The sequence below is a fragment of the Oreochromis aureus genome, linkage group 23, assembly GCF_013358895.1.
Source record: "Oreochromis aureus strain Israel breed Guangdong linkage group 23, ZZ_aureus, whole genome shotgun sequence".
Lineage (NCBI taxonomy): Eukaryota > Metazoa > Chordata > Actinopteri > Cichliformes > Cichlidae > Oreochromis > Oreochromis aureus.
The window spans coordinates 17,341,215-17,356,940 of record NC_052963.1 but is presented as its reverse complement, the minus strand read 5'-3'; the positions used below and the strand labels follow the sequence as shown (position 1 = coordinate 17,356,940).

Below are 15,726 nucleotides of genomic sequence, written 5' to 3'. Positions count from 1 at the left end.
GCATTTAACAAGGTCAAGCTCGTGAAAACAAAGCCAGACAGCGGCGCAGAACTTCTTCGACCTCTTAACCAGAACTAAGACCAAAATGACTTTTTAATGGCGCCTGTCACACTGTTTTGATTCAAACATGAGCGCAACAGAAGATGACGCACACCAAGTGAGCCTCACGCTGTGACTGTTGCTCTTTAAACCCACTCAAACAGGCTCTATGTTTAGCCAAGCTGACTCCCATGGCAGCCTCAATACGCGGTCTAAACATGCCTGATATATTTAATATCCTGTATTGGCTTTCATTTTTTTGGCAGGTGCTTCTTGCTCAGTGTCATCAGACTGTAACCTTGTCGCTTCTGGAGCAGGTGATTATGAGAAAGAGGAGTGATGGAGCTTGAGTTGTCCACGAGCTGCCAGGGGGTGTCACTCCACTGGATGGCACAATGAACAAACCAAATGTGAGGGGTCATCCGGTTCAGTGGAAGGTTCATCGGTGTGTTTCAGACGTTTGCATGACTTTGTCAGTGTTGATTGTTGCTTGGCTGTACAGCTGCACTAATCAATATTCAATGTTAGGAAGGCTACTTTTGAAATGCAGGATGAGTGGTAACCTTGATTTTTAATCAAATTTATGCAACATCTACGTTTAATAGCATTTTATTTGCTTTGCTAAAAATTATTTTAAATGTTAAATGTTTGTGCAGGTTTGATGTCAAGTATTTCAATGTTGGCTGCATTTTGATGGCTACTACTGAAGCTTTAGCACCGCTTTTGTATTTCAGAAGGAAAAGTTTGGCACATTTCCAGCACTGAAGGTATTTTTGTCCAACTGGACGCCCACTTTGACCGCTAAAAGCTATGGGCATTGGTAGGATAGTAAGGAAAGAAAAGCACATCCCCCTTTCACTGGCCACCTCCTTCAGCTCACCTGGGTGGACACTGGGTCATCCCCAAGCCAGCCAAGATATACATACATAATAAATATATATGTCCAGCATGTCCTGGGTCTGTCCTGGGGTCTCTTAATGGTAGGACATTACCAGAACACCTCACCTAGGAGGAATCCTAGTCAAATGCACAAACAACCTCAACTGCCTCCTTTCAATGTGGACAAGCCTCCGTGAATCATTGTGGGGTTCGTGTGCCTTTGTGATCCCAGGACCTTTGTTGTCAGGGACATATGCTCCTGGTAGGATCTCCCAAGGCAAACTGCCCAACTCTGGGACAGCATTACCTGGGCCTGACCCTGAAAAAAGGCCCAGGGAGGGGGTTTGAGTAGCTGCTGGTTTTACTCGATGGGGTGCAGCCAGGTGCAGCATGAGGTAGCCCGGCCTCCTGTGGAACTCATAGTGCTAAATGAAAAGAGCCTTCCTAAGTCTTATGTGTTATTTTAAGTACAATAGTTTTAATGAAACCTGTAATAGGAAATAGGAAATAAGAGAAGTCAATGAAAATAAGCTAGGACTCAAAAAGTGCTTAGAAGATGCTCTGCAGTATCCAAACAAATTTGTATCCTGTTCACATCCTCGTTGCGCTAAAGCTGACAGAGCTGCTAATTTAGTTCACAGTGAAATAGAATTTCTATTGCACGCCCCTCATTTGGTATTCACTTGGAGTTTCATTTATATTTTGCCACAAAAGGGAAACAGACTGCACACTGTTAGGCTACAATTTAATAATTAAATTCTCTTTAGAAACCTGCTTTTGAAGGTGATGTTTTGATCCACTGTCACCTGCTAGGGACAGTAATCTGAGCTGATTATTGCCTGTAAAAGAAGAGCCTGTTTTTCACTCTTTGAAACTTGCCTGGGGAAGATCCTGTGGACTGAAAACATTGTCTTCAAAAGAATGTTTTTATAAGTGACTTCAAAGATTCAACTGGAGCCTGGATGTGCGCTCTCTTTTCACTTATATGTATACCAGTTTCACCTATAGCACTCAAACAAGGCACATCTTCACAAATTTTCCAACATTAGGCAGAATTTAAAAAACAAACAAACATCCAGTTCTCTTTAAACTTGATCCTCTGTTCCTGCTCTCCCTCCTGTGTACCCAGCATGATGGAGCAGCTCCAGATGGATACGATGGTAAGGAGGTGTGAATAGCTGAAATGGCCTGTCACCACGAGGGCCACCATGTAAGATGATGGATCACCCACAAACTCCCACATCCCAACACCTCATTCCTCCTCTGTTTAATCCCAAAGATAAACACATATAAACACCTGCAAAAGTCAACAATTGTATATGAATCCAGTGTGAAGGGCAGCAAGTTTCTTTAAATCAACTGATACAGAAACATACAACCAAAAAATATTGCAGCTGTTTATGCGTTTTCATAAGCTTCCCATGTCAGGCACTTGAAGACATGGACATGCTTTTCTACAAGATAGTCAGCAGATCGGTGTAGGCAGGGTTTAGGCTAGGTTTGAGATTTGAGATGGGCTTATTGTTTTTTTGTGCAGAGCGCTTCACATCAGAAAGTGTGTGTTAACTAAATGATTCTGTTACAAACCTTTTTATTTAACCAGGATTTCTGTTGATACTTTTATTGATTTCATTTATTGTTTTTGTACTGTTTCTATGGCATTTAATTTTTTTATTGATTTTATTTTGTGTATAGTGCTTTGTGACCACTTGTCTGAGAAATGTGCTTAATAAATAAATGTTACTTACTTATTTAAATACTTATTTATTTACATACTTCACTGACTTCTGTGTGACTTCAAAAGTTTCCCTAATTTTTAATTCCATATAATCATGTAGGTGCCAATTTGGTCTGGTGTTTGCCACAAGTATTATGAACATGTTAAGGTGTTATATGATTTACATTTTTTTTTTTTTTTTTACTCAAAGGCAATGAGCTACAGAGCTGCACTGTTAAACATTTAAAAGATATAAAATGTTCTTTTGGCGTTTCACTCTTTTTAGCAACAGTTTTATGGCATTATAAATGTTTCTAAATTGTTTTAACAGCTGGAGTCTTTCTTAATTTGAGGTTAAAGTTGAGTCTTGTTTTAAAGTAGTTTTCACAGGACCCTCTGCTTCGAACAGCCAGCAGAGGGCAGCACTTTTTTATGTTTTGGGGAGTGGCCTTGTGGAACTTTTGGACTGTGAATATCTTTTCCAAATATTCATTTAGCTACATAGACTACCACTGGCTTCACTGTACATACTTGTTAGGGAGTGTTAGGGAGTTTAGCAATATTTTTCTTATTTATTTTAGCATTCAGTGTCTGTTTTTATGTAGCATAAATGTGTTTTGCTCTTCCAGTTTACCACTGCTGCTGTCTAATTTACTGTGTGGTAAATGGATCATTGCATTAATGGCAGCTTGCATTGTTAGATCCCTTCAAGGACCTGGCACTAAGCAAGCAGACCCTCTCACAGATTAACGAATCGATGAACAAGTTGGGCTGTTAAAGGATTGGCTTAGTGTCATTTAATGTTGCCTCTTGGGTCACGGTGGGTTTACCCCAAAGTTTTAATGTATTGTGAGTTCACAGTCTATGCCAGACTGTGGTCTGAGGGCAGATTAGCTGGTAAGCAGGCTGTTAATTTGTCTTCTCATGGAAATCTGCCGCATCACTCATGATATAAATAATTAAATCTGAGGGGGTGTGTTACTTGGATGTTTTAGCGTTCGCTACATAACAAACCTCACAGGCATTGGCATGCAAGTGTTCATTCATGCATGCGATCCCAGTCAGCCCCATCTGTGCGGTGACAGCAGATTGAAAGTAGAGGATTACAGGTTCGCAGCATCGATCAGCTGGCCCACATGGTGTCACTTTGCCCTCACACCTAATGCCACTGATTAACAGATTACCTCTGTTAAAGCAGGGGGCTTTTCCCTGTCACTCATTAATGATTCACAGGTTGGCTCAAAGTCTTCAGTCAACATCAACTGAAAAGTCCAAAATCTGAATGTGAGTTTTGGTATTAAGACCAAGATTTCTGAATGCATGTTACAACAGTAACGTAAGGTGGGCGTGACAACACATAGATCATCAAATGGCATTAAATCAATTGTATTCATGTTCGTTAGCCATGATGTTAGTCCTAATTCAGAACTGAGTAAAAACACCAGCAGAATTGTTGACATTCCCACCAGCCTCAGCTGTTCCAAGTGTGTGGTGCTCGTCAGGGAATGTTAAAGCGCTAAATTAAGACAGCGAACATGGTAAACAGCAGCATATTAGCATTGTCAATGTGAGAAAAGCATTGCTGTGCTTTATAAGTCCTCTGAGTAGTGCTAGCGTAGCTGTGAGGTCATAGATTGATGAAATAGAAGGTAAAACTATTATTGGACACGTTTTATTCTGCTTCAAGTCATTGTAATGATTCACTCTTGTGGGAGTCGTTTTGTCTAAATATGTGAGATTTTTTAAATTGGAAAATTATAATAGTAGGGCGAATTAAATAATAAATGAAGCACACATGTGGTGATATTCCTCTTTATCCTCTGAATGATGACTGATGTGTCAGCTCCCTTTTGCCTGTAATCCAAACTGTCCAGCAGCCAACAAATCAGCCTGGGCTAAAATTAGTAGGTCATCCAATCCCCTGCACGGTAGAGGTGAGGAGAAGGCAAGAAGTCAGATAAGAACTCTAGTCAGCTCCAGCCAGGGTTTCATTTAGAAAGCTGTGAAGGTGCTTCTCACAGATTGGCCTAAATCACTAGACCTGTGGTTGCTGCAGATTTGTCCTATATTCCAAAATAAGCTGTTTGAATAAACTTAAATGGGACATTTGAAGCTGCTACTGTAACAGTACAGTGAACACAAAGAAAACCTGAGTCACTCACCAGGCTGGGTTTGAAGAAGTGGAGAGTTTCGTGTGATTTCTAAAAATGTGTGAGGACTGAAAGCTTTAAAGGTGCACAGCCCTGCTCCTTTGAGCATTTTAAATTAGTTCACATTTGGGTTTTTTTTTAATTGATGTGAGATTGTCGGTCGGTGATTACAGAAAGGTTAGCAGTCTGTTAGCTTCATTTAAAGTCTAAAAGCACACGACGTGAACCTGCTACAGCATATTGAGAGCCAAAGTACTGGCTGCAGCAAAACAAGTTGCATTTATCCAGGTGTGCACACGTATACTGTGTGCTATACACGAGAGTACATGAATTGGTACAAATAGAAAAAGGAACAGAATGCAGTGATTAGCAAATTTTACTCACCTGTATTGTGTTCACAACAGAATAAAGAAAACATACTGAAAGTTGACACAGACATTTCACTATTTCCTGAAAAATATTTATTCAATTTGAATTGCCAGCAACACATCTCAAAAAAGTAAAAGTAAGTGGTACTACAGAGAAACAGCTGGGGGAACATTTTGCAGCTAATTAGTGAACATTACTCTAACACTGTAGAAAAGCAGAGGCTCATCAATCTGCAAAAAAAACTGCATCTACAAATTATGGATATTCCCCAAAGTAAAATTCATCATCTTTAGTGAATAATAGCAGCAAAAGATTCAAGAAACCTGGAGAAATCTCTGAGCTGCTGCTATGTACTGCAGTCTATAGAGGACTGAAGCTGTCAAATAATAATAATAAATAATTAAAAGTTAATAAGTGACTACATAAAAATAAATCAATATCCCATAAAATACTGAAACCAGATCTACACGTCAAATAGTTTATCAAATGCATGAATTAATTATTATTTCTATTTGTTTACCTTTGTATTAGTCCCCTTTTTATTGCTTTCAAATATCGTGATCTTACTTATTTATTTTCTTGTTAAATAGCCTTATCTTTGGCTAGACTGCTTAAACACCTTGGTTATCTGATAAGCTGACATTTCTGCTGGGATCCTGGTATTGATTAACCTCTAGATGAAAAGATGACCTCGTCACACATGATTATTTGCTCACTAGAGCAGGAATAGATTGAGGATAACAATTATAATGATAATTTGTATATTAAAAATACATGTTGATCATTTTAAGAAAGAAATGCAATGTTTAATACAATTGTATAAAATTATTACAAAAGCTAATTTTGAGAAAAATAATTACTCACTATGTAGGGAAGGGAGATAGTTATGGTTCCTGAAGCATCTTTATTCAGTTTTTAACTTAACCCAGTTGCCCAGCAACATCCTCAGTAAGCTGTCCAGTGAATCACAACACCGGCAATTTACAAGTCAAATGTCTGTAATTACAGCACAACATGCCACTGAAAACTGTAATAAACCAGGTGGATGTGTCTGATCGACAAACAGGTATCACAGATGTGATTGTCTGAAACGTCTCATTGGAATATCATTATGTGTGATCAGGATTTTTGGTTTCGTTTCCTAAACAGAAAGTGGGCTGAGTTCAGGTTTACCTGTGCTGGTCATTCATTTTGATCCATTAGAGGTGACTGACAAGTATGTATAGGTTAATTGTCATCATAGGTAAAAATATATCATCATACATAACAAGATGAGGTTTGTCCCAAGGTTGTATCAACTCAATATTCAGTGGCTATGCTGCATCCAAGCAGCAAAGCAGTATTTCTCCAGGAGCTGACTCATGGCTTCTTTTGAACAAGATCTGAGCATTTCATTTGTAAAGAACAGAGCTGCAGATCTGTTCTGTTTTTTGCTCATTATTCTTTGAGTCATCAGTGCCGTGTATCAGCTGAGGAAAATTGTAAATCCTTCAAGTTAGCTGCATTTGTGTATTTTTTTGCAGCAGACGACAAAAACAACGTAACACGTCGTGCAAAAAAAAGATCCCTGATTCAGGCACAGGGATGGCAGCGCTAGAGAGGACGAGAGGTTATAATAAAACCGCAACACTTTCATGATGAGCTGTGGAAAACCGCAGTTCATCCTGTCCAACTTGGACACCAAACTCTGAAGCACTATTGTGGCTTTGCCCATCCACCCCGCCCCCCGCCCGCTCTGCTTATGAGTCATCTTGGCAGAAGGGTGTAGCGTTCTCCGCTTCATCCGCACCAACACTGTCTGCTGCCCAGCCTTTGGCCTCGTCCCAGACGGACACTGCAGCACTCGTGCCAAACACAGTCTCTCTCTGTGCAAAAGACCCCAAGTTAGGACAACTTCCCAAGTCCATCCAGGCGAAAGTGAGTAAATATGCTTTCCTAGGGTGCAACAGTGACATTTCTCACTGTGACACTTGTGTCCTTTCCACTTCTGCCACTGTCCACATGCTTCACTTCTCTTAAATAAGAGGTAGCAGGGAAAATGTTAGGGAGGGGGGATGATCAGAAAATAGCCTGATAATTGACCCCGTCATTTAACGAATGCAAAAGCCACTCACAGTTACGGATCCATGCTAAGCCCTCATCTCAACTAGGACCATTTCTATGGCAACACCAAACACAGAGAGGAGCAACAATGGAGGCTTAGGCCCAAAGAGGAGCACAGACACACTGATGGACTCCTTTGGGTGTTTTATTTTTTTCCCCTGCAGAGAATTTTTAGCATCAGGCTGCCACCTCTGTCACTTTATCCCATCGTGTTGCATATGCCAAGAATTTCACAAGCAAAGCCAAGGCCCCGAGGGGAACACAATGCAGATATAGCAGCAAGATGTGAGCTGGTTCATGCTGAGGTTGGATTGTACAGAGCTCTATAGAGATTAGATTTATATAATGTTTCTCCACAAAGCAGGCTAAGCTACACCCATGGACAAGCTATGTTTTAGTCAACCATATATTTATCCCATATTGTTAGAACAAGCGTGACGTGATTGCGTTTACTTTTTTTTTTCCAGTACGAAAAACTAGGAATTGCTGTCAGAATTCAGGTGTGTGGTGTATGCACAATGCCAAGGAAGAAAGACAAGAGCAATGAACGGCAATTGTTGCTGCTGATCAACGTAGGAAGGGTTATAAGGTCATTTCCAAACGGTATGTAGTCCAACATTCTACAGTGAGAAAGCTTATTTACAAGTGGAGAACATTCAAGACACATGTCAGCCTTCCCAGAAGTGGACGTCCCAGCAAATTCACCCCAAAGTCAGACAAAGCAATAGTCTGAGCAACTGAAAGATGCCAAAACCTACAGCTCAGACTCCACAGCCTCAGTTAGCATCCTGACACATTCTGCTGCATCATGGAAACAGCTCTGCAGTGGCCCCTTATTGTATATTTAACTTAACTTTAGTCGAGGGACTAAATAAAGTAAAAGTGATGACGCGCCGACAAATGCCAACAATGCGAATGACGAACATTCACAGCACGAGGAAATGAAAAGACAGCCGGGGTTACAAATCCGATAAAGGTGACAAATGTTTTCTGGTTTCTTTATAATAAGCGCACATAGGCGAGAGTTTTCATGTCTATCAGAGTCCTATAGTTCATTATGTGCTGTATGAAGTAGCAGTTTAATAATATGACCATTTAATGGGTTACGACCTGTAGACAAATGAATATTGTGCTTTGTTTGATACTTTTACATATTGTTCATAGTAGAATTAGTCCCTTGTTTGAGAGTTTTATAGATTTTAGATGTCTATTTATATTATTTAATAATATTAAGCTATGTCCCTCCAACATAGCTAATCTTCACTGGCTGAGCCAGATCATATTTTTCTGTTATTACAGCTTCAGCTTCTGACATGTGTTTTGTTCAGAGCACCAGTTCGATTCAAAGTAGCGACTCCTTTGTAGTTTAGGACGTCTCTCGAGAGCCAACGCAAACCTTTTTTTTGTTTATTCTGCTTCTGATGTTCCTTTTCAGGCTTTCTTCATTTGTTGCAACATATGCAGACACAATACGAGATTCAAATGAGAACGAATGGTTACAAGAAATATATACATATGACTCATAGCTGACAAAAAGAAAATGATCTGAGCTGTCTGGCAAGTTATTGAACTTTGCAGATTATGCAGAACCGTGTAAACTTCAAAGTGTGTTCAAAGAGTTTTGTGGGTTTTGGATTTCACCATGTTGCCTTTTTCACACATAAAATTGAAGCCTCCAGCCAACCCCCACACTCCCACCTCCCGCTGATAGTTTTCAATGCAGCACAGGCAGTCATCCGTCACTAATGCTCCACAGTGTACTGATGCACCGCGAGTGTTACTTGCTTTACACTTGCACTGAGATGAGCGACGACCACGACGACCGTGTCTGCCGCAGCAAATCATGCCGTAACCGCTCTGCGCAGCACAGGCTTGGAGATACCCTGGTGAATTATTTATGCGCTTGGAGTCGAGCTGTTCCTGTAGTGAAGCACCTGCAGGAAGAAAAGCGTTGCTGAAGCAGCGTAAAGATAATTGAGCTCCCATCCCGAGTGTGTTTCATGTGTTTTGCACTAAACACACCGTCCACGGCCACCAGTGCACCTTCCTCACTTTTTTTATAGCCACTTGTCCCCGACACTCTAATGTTTGTTTGTCTTGTCTTGCTCTCATGGGAACGTCTTCTGTGAAAGCACACTCCAGCTGATCTTTCAGTGCCCCCCCCCACACCCACCCCTGCCTGAAAAACTGATCTCGGCTGGCTTATTTTGACTTTGCTTGACAGCAGAAGGCAAGCTGTGAGAAATGAAGAGAGAGACTAATGTTGGACAACACTGGGGTTTCTCCCAGTGTTGCGTATATATAGTGCTCTTTTCCCAGAGCTGTGAGCTGTTGGTATTCTGTGAGAGAAACAGGATCCCCACCAATGAAACGAGTCACTCTTCCTGCAGCCAAGCACCACGTGGCCCACTACCCATGCACTTCTTGTACTTGTCGACCCCACTACACCCAGCTCAATTAAGCAATCTGCAAGACCCGCAGTTTTAGCGTATCGGCCCTGAAGCTTTTTAAGGAGCCACTTTCAACCATCAAACTGAGAAGCCCAATCCCCCGCTAATGGCTCAGTACTGATGCATTCCTTCAACAAGTCCTCCAAATTAAACGGCAATCACCTAATTTTCGTTCACAAATGGCAGTTTCACGATTACTGCCACATTTTTTACTAGACTGATTTAAACTGCCTTGAAAAAGCAAGACAAAGGATTGTATTGTTCAGGCAGACTACCCGAAATATGTGTAACGATTACAGACTAATACGACAGGGTGGATGTCATGGTTAAAGTTAGGTGCAGACAACTGACACAATGCAAGCGGATAGTCAGTTAGGAGCCTTATTTTGGTTTTCTCATCCAGGGAAATCAAATACTGTTTTAGACATTGACAGATAAAGTTTCTCTATTTAGAAAGTATAAAAGCCCACATTTGGAGGTTGGAGGGGTTAGTAGGTTGGAGTAGGTTATAAGTTTGTCAGCCTAAAAGTTGCAGTTGTTTCTGGATCATCATAATTAATATTGGTCCAGGTTCAACAGTGCAGGTGACCAATCACACTGATGTGATGTCACAGTTAGGCAACGTGGGGAAAACTCTCCCCAGTTTGGTGAGTTATGTGACGGTGTTTCTATGTTGCAAATCTAATCTTGCAAAACTGTAATATGAGCCTTTCATTGTTTGCAGAGATGCAGTGTCCTGAAACTTCACTTCAACAGGCCTTCGGTAGTTATAAAGAGTCAGTGACTGCAACTCAACTCACTCAGACTTTTCACAGCTTCTGCAACTTTCTGTTTTACTGAATATAGGACTGTCTGCCTTAAGATGTAAGCGTATGAACAACAAAAAATAAAAAAAGCTTAAGAATAAGATTTTTCCAGTCGAGTAGAAAAGATTAAACTCAGTTGATATCCAAGGGGATGAAAAGGGAGTAAACTTCAAGCATCTTTGATCCATGTTTTTAAACCCTGAATTTAACCACCAGTCGCTTCCTGCCGATGAATCAAACACCTTCAATAAGACCTTTTGAGCAAGACCTTGTAATCCAGCCTACAGCTGGTGAAGCTCAGGGTGCCAGGAGGTTTGCCTTAATGCGTGTCTTGCTTAACGATCTCTGCCCCACTACCCTCAAACTGTCAATCAGACTGAAAGCAAAGCACTTTCTAGCAGGGCAGGATGTCATTTTTAAAGTCATTTGAGGGATTTTATACAAAAACAGGAAAAAAAAAAATGGAGTTTGAAAAGTTTCAAGCATATCTGTCAATCTAAAATCTGACATGTGAGGGGCCTGTCATTGCTTCAACACTCCTGTCACAACCTATGGTGAACTGTCTATAAATCATTCACACACATACTATAAACACCATTCACACTAAACCTGCTGATCAGCCTGCTGGCCAGCCGCCTCTTGTTGTCTTACAGCAGATTACCAGCACCAGAAGGCGGTGGCTCTCGGCCCCGCTATCATACATGGTTAACCCGATTAACCCGTCACTTCCGGTCACACGCTAAACCGCAAGGCGTTTAAACCTGGATCTGAACGGCAAAGCATCCTTCTGCCCAAATATTTACTCACAGGAAGAAGGTTTCTTCCATTCGGGAAGGAGTGTTTCAAACACCTGTCGATGCTTTTATTGCAGACCTTTAAACATCAGAAAAAAAGAAAAGGGGTGGAAATGGCCAACTGTTCCGGGAGCCCAAAAAAGAGCCCCAAATTCCACCTATAAATACCAGCCTCAAGCCATCTTCGTTCACATCCTGTGAGTAACGACAAACCAAAATGTTATGTGATGATCTTTAAAGGCTATGCTAATCCTTTTATTAGTAACATCTCTCGCTCTCACTGTGCTGACCACCACATACCAGCACGTCATCAAACTATGGATGCCAGCACAGCACCTCCCCAATCCCATAATGTGATGAAGGCTTTGGCATTTTTAAGCCAAAGGAAAAAATAATAAAGTGAGTGTTTCAGAATTAAACCAATGGAAATGCTTCATTACTACCACTCTCGCCCACGTCTTTCAATCTGAGACTTGAGTCAGCATTGGTAACTTGACTCCCTCCCTCCCTCCCATGACCCACCCCTTCTGATTGGTCTCAGATACTCTATGACTCTGCCGTGGGTTCTCATGGACACGCTGCCCTTTGGAAATTCCCCGGCTGCAACTAATACAACCCCGGCGTGTAACACCAGCGTCCACTCGAGCCAGTGTCACCGCACAGGAGTGGATGAATTATCACCGCCAGCTTTGATGTGGTGGGCAAATTGATCACGAGGCATGCTGCCACTGCCGGGGCCATATCATGTTCTGCCCTCGTCAGCACATTCAGCTGTAATGGTGATTCCCTCCAAGAAAGCAAAACAAAAGTGTCACGCAGAGCCAAACGCAAAAAGAAACCCAAATGTGTGAGAGCCTTTTTCTGTCTCAGCCAAAGAAATAAACCTAATTAGAGCAAATTCGACCCGATTAGATTGAATTAAGATCAGCAGGAGTTCACTGTGCCCTCCCCTCCTCAGAGCCTCGGGTCTCCTCTGGCCTCTAATCTTTGTATCTGTTCAATTAGCAGCAACCTTGCAGAAAAGCTGCCACAGTGCAGATTATGTCCTGCTCAGTCGTTGTTCTGAAAATCCACTGAAGTTCAGCGCATCTGCGCAAAAGGCTTTGCAGAAATACAGACTATACTTAAATAATAAATTCAGGATTTTTTTCAAAAAAAATCAAAAAAATTTATTAAATAAAATAAAATTTTGAAAATGCCAGACTGACTAGGCTGAAAATGAAATACTTGTAATTTATTACAAACATGACTCAGTGATAATTTTCCATGATATCCATGCACAATCACACAGGCTCACAGCCTTTTGCATTTGTGTATTTGCCTCCAAAGGAAACAGATGATATACACACATCTACTGACACACACACACACACTGTCTCCAAGCCAAGCTCCAGCCTTACCTCTCGCAGCAAATCTTTAGCCCACGGTGCTGATGTGCCTCTGCAGTGCCACTGGCTGTGCCTTCAGCCTGCTGGCTCGGATGAAGTGTTATCCTCAGTGTGAATGTTTGCTCCGCTCTCCTTCCCTTTGCAACGCTGAGCGTCCCTTCTCTCTCCTCCACTGCCGTCACTGCTGCTGCCGCGTCCTCAGCTGGCCTCTAGTACAATCCAGGTGGTCTGATGAGTGAAAGAGAAGAAGAGGAGGAGGAGGAAGAGGAGCGTCTCCTGACAGGGAGCTGCTGCTGCTGCTGTGTGTGATGATGTCTGTGGCTGGTGACTATGAAGACAGACTGTGTGTGTCTGTGTGTGAGGAGAGAGAGCAGAAGGGGAGAGACAGGACCTGCCATGCAGATATCAGTCCTGTGGTGGTTAAATTTAAACCACCCTCCCTGCTGACACCTTGAGCCACGGCTGCTCTCCCTCTCCAGCACACTAACACACTGGGACGCAAGTGCACACGGATCCCTGATGGTGCCATATGGCTCACGGCAGAAGACCGAGCCTTTGGGAGTCTGTGACTATCAGAAGAGAAATAGTGAGCGGGGGTGTGAGGGGTGAAAGTCAAAAGGAAATGTCAGTGTTTTGTTAAGGTGTTGGTGGCTCAAATAAACTAAACATTGCACCAAAACTGCTTTAAGATGTGAACAAAATGACTTTCAAAGTCAGGAATGTCAAATCCACCGGTCAGTGAAACTATCCTGTCAGTGTAAAAAACAGGGACTTTTTTATACTGTGGGCCACATGCATGAAGTTTAACATTTACAGTGCAAATTAGATTTTCTACTGAAATAAGTGAAAAGCAATGAAGAATTACTGCACAATTTTTTGGGCTTAAATTGTAAGAAATAAATGTGTAAAAGTACAGAAAAAGTGCAGTGGCTCATTGCCCAGACTGTCCCATAATTATAAAACACAAAGCTTTTGTCAATTCATAGAAAATGTCCTTTTTTTCTGTGGACTTATTATAAAGACATTTCCCTAGTAGATGTCATCATTTACTTGTTTATCCGTTACCTAACTGTAGTATGAATGACAATGCAGGAGGTCTTTATCAGTGGGAAAACTGTACGAAAATAAAGTTAAAAGTTGAGAATGTATACCATCTTTCACATTTTCCAAAGCCGCCCAGTGGACCAGATTGGTGACATTGCCAGGCCAATTCTGGCTCCTGGGCCTTATGTTTGATACCCCTGGTTAAGAAGTCTAACTATACATTTACAGTACATGCCAGTTTTTTTTTAATTGATAAAGTTATGCTGTTGTAGAAAATAAAAGAAAACATAAGCTTCCTCCTCACCTGCTTGAGACGGTCTGCAGGCAGGAGCTAACACTGGTTAGCTTCTACTAGTATGCTAGTCGATAGTCGATAGGGGCTTGGCTAGCTACAAGTTTTTCAAGGGTGTGGAGCTGGGTCACAAATTCAGGGATCCTGGCTTCCAGAGATATAGTTATTACTAAAGCGGGCAGAGGAGTAGCTAAACACATTACAACCTGAACAAGAAGGTGCAGGAGGGACAGGTGAACAGGCCATGATGCTAGCAAGTCCCTAAAGACACACTGAATGAATACTGTGAATATATAATTAGCGAGTGTTTGAAGTTTAAAAACAACTGGTGGAGTTGATCTTTAGCTGGAACATTCCCCCTTATCCTACCTTAAATGTTCCGTATAGTGACCGTTATCTGCAATGCCACTTTCTGACCAACAGATGGCACTCTTACAAATACCAAATCTCATTTGATCGCAGTTTATGGGCTCAAAATGTGGTCATAAATATTTTGTACTTGTAAATCAGGATTTGTATGTGTAAAAAGAATTTGTGCGTCGTAAAAAGATTTGTATGTGTAAAAATTTTTGTGTGTGTGTAAAAAGATTTGTATGTGTAAAAAGAATTTGTGCGTGTGTAAAAAGATTTGTATGTGTAAAAAGAATTTGTGCGTGCGTAAAAAAGATTTGTATGTGTAAAAAAGATTTGTGTGTGGACTTAGCCAAAAACCCCCCTGCAAGTTACAAGTACGAATTTTGACCCTATTTTTCTTCCTGTCATCTGATTGGTCAATGTCATGTCAATCACAAATGTAACAATCCAATCAGAGAACAGATGGGTTTGGCTGTCGGAGGGGCACTTTTTGAACTGCAGGTCCTTGAAGGGAATAAATGCCCTTTACATGCCAACCCAGCGTTTTCCTTTATCACCACGAAGGAAAACAGTCTGTGGTCGTCCGAGTTTGGTGATTTTTGTGTCACAGGTCTACGTGCTTTATACAGGGACTTCCACAGCCTTTTCAACAGCGCTGCGGACCGCGGGGGGCAGTGTTTTGAAATGACAGTCTTCATTACAAAGCTTTCTTCGTTATGAATTAGCATACATGTTTTTATTGAACATTTGAAGAACTAGCAAAAAACCCAGAAACTGTTGTAGAGGACATAAAGTCAGAGATAGAAACGACAAGGAGCAGGTGCTGCAAAAACCCACAGAGCTCAGCAGCCAGCGCAACAAATTCTGGATCCTTTGCTTTTAGTTAGCAGTTAGCATTAGCAGCACATCCTGCGTCCGATGTGAAAGGACCTTTATGCTGCGCACTGTGACTCACAGCAATGGTCCCGGGTCAGCCCTGACTTTGTGTTAAACTAATCCTAAAGTAATAATGGTATTTCTAACCATTGACATACCACAACTTTATCCTTTCAACAGCTGCTGAAAGTAAGGGGACCTAGCTGCTATCGGATATTTATATAGAGATCCTCCAGCTTCAAACTGTATTACCCTTCAAGGACCTGCAGTTCAAAAAAGTGCCCCTCCGACAGCCAAACCCATCTGTTCTCTGATTGGATTGTTACATTTGTGATTGACATGACATTGACCAATCAGATGACAGGAAGAAAAATAGGGTCAAAATTCGTACTTGTAACTTGCAGGGGGTTTTTTGGCTAAGTCCACACACAAATCTTTTTTACACATACAAATCTTTTTTACGCA

At 41.5% G+C, this 15,726-nt stretch overlaps 1 protein-coding gene across 1 annotated transcript in view; it reads right to left on the bottom strand.

The window, feature by feature from the left end:
- Nucleotides 1-13,160, bottom strand: part of LOC116312242 (filamin A-interacting protein 1-like) — a 34,249-nt gene extending 21,089 nt beyond the window's left edge. The window contains exon 1 of the mRNA XM_039607024.1: nucleotides 12,708-13,160. The gene's annotated coding sequence lies outside the window, so the exon portion shown is untranslated. The remainder of the gene's footprint in view (nucleotides 1-12,707) is intronic.
- Nucleotides 13,161-15,726: the final 2,566 nt, after the last annotated feature.